This window comes from Sturnira hondurensis, unplaced genomic scaffold (assembly GCF_014824575.4).
Source record: "Sturnira hondurensis isolate 20B ecotype Veracruz unplaced genomic scaffold, ASM1482457v3 Scaffold0001812, whole genome shotgun sequence".
Classification (NCBI taxonomy): domain Eukaryota; kingdom Metazoa; phylum Chordata; class Mammalia; order Chiroptera; family Phyllostomidae; genus Sturnira; species Sturnira hondurensis.
This window is the reverse complement of record NW_028074443.1, coordinates 195,907-196,560: the sequence shown is the minus strand read 5'-3', so window position 1 is coordinate 196,560 and position 654 is coordinate 195,907. Positions and strand designations below refer to the sequence as shown.

At 36.5% G+C, this 654-nt stretch overlaps 1 non-coding gene across 1 annotated transcript; it reads left to right on the top strand.

The window, feature by feature from the left end:
- The first annotated feature begins 222 nt into the window (after positions 1–222).
- LOC118976647 (U6 spliceosomal RNA) lies at positions 223–329 on the top strand. The gene has a single exon (XR_005064322.1). It is a non-coding gene; the product is annotated as a U6 spliceosomal RNA (small nuclear RNA).
- The last annotated feature ends 325 nt before the right edge of the window (positions 330–654 follow it).

Here is a 654-nt window from a genome sequence, read left to right as displayed (position 1 = left end):
AGGCTGTTAGGGGTGATAGAGATCTTTATGTGTTCATTATTTTACTGAAATGGCTCCTAGGTTATTGAGAAAGATATATCTTGGATATAAGTCTGGCAAGAGGTTGGAAGAGTTTTTATCTCAAAGGGGCAGGGAGAATATATTCACAAGTTTTCTAAAAAAAAAAAAAAAAGGAATGCCAGGGACCTGTAGTCATGAGAAGCTTGTCTAAAATTTAGTGCAGTGCTTGCTTCATCAGCACATATACTAAAATTGGAACAATACAGAGAAGATTAGCGTGGCCCCTGCGCAAGGATGACATGCAAATTCATGAAGCATTCCATATTTAAAAAAATAAATAAATAAAATTGAGTGCAGCTGAGGAGAACATTAAGGTGATCTTGGTTATTTGTTAAGTATTATCTTGAAAGCCAGTAATAGATCCTTAAATCTGATGGACCCTTCTGGAGCCTTTTTTAGTGCTCACTTTTTTCCTGGACATTTGTCTTTCTTTTCCATTGCTCAGCATCTAAGCTCCATTTCTGGGTTCACAATTCTACAGATCCTATCATCAAAGCTGCTAATATTAGTTCTTCTCTGTCCCAGCCTTTTGTGTTTGTAAGACTTAGCACATTTTGAAGGGTGTTCAAAACTGTTATTCCCTTTCCAATGTCT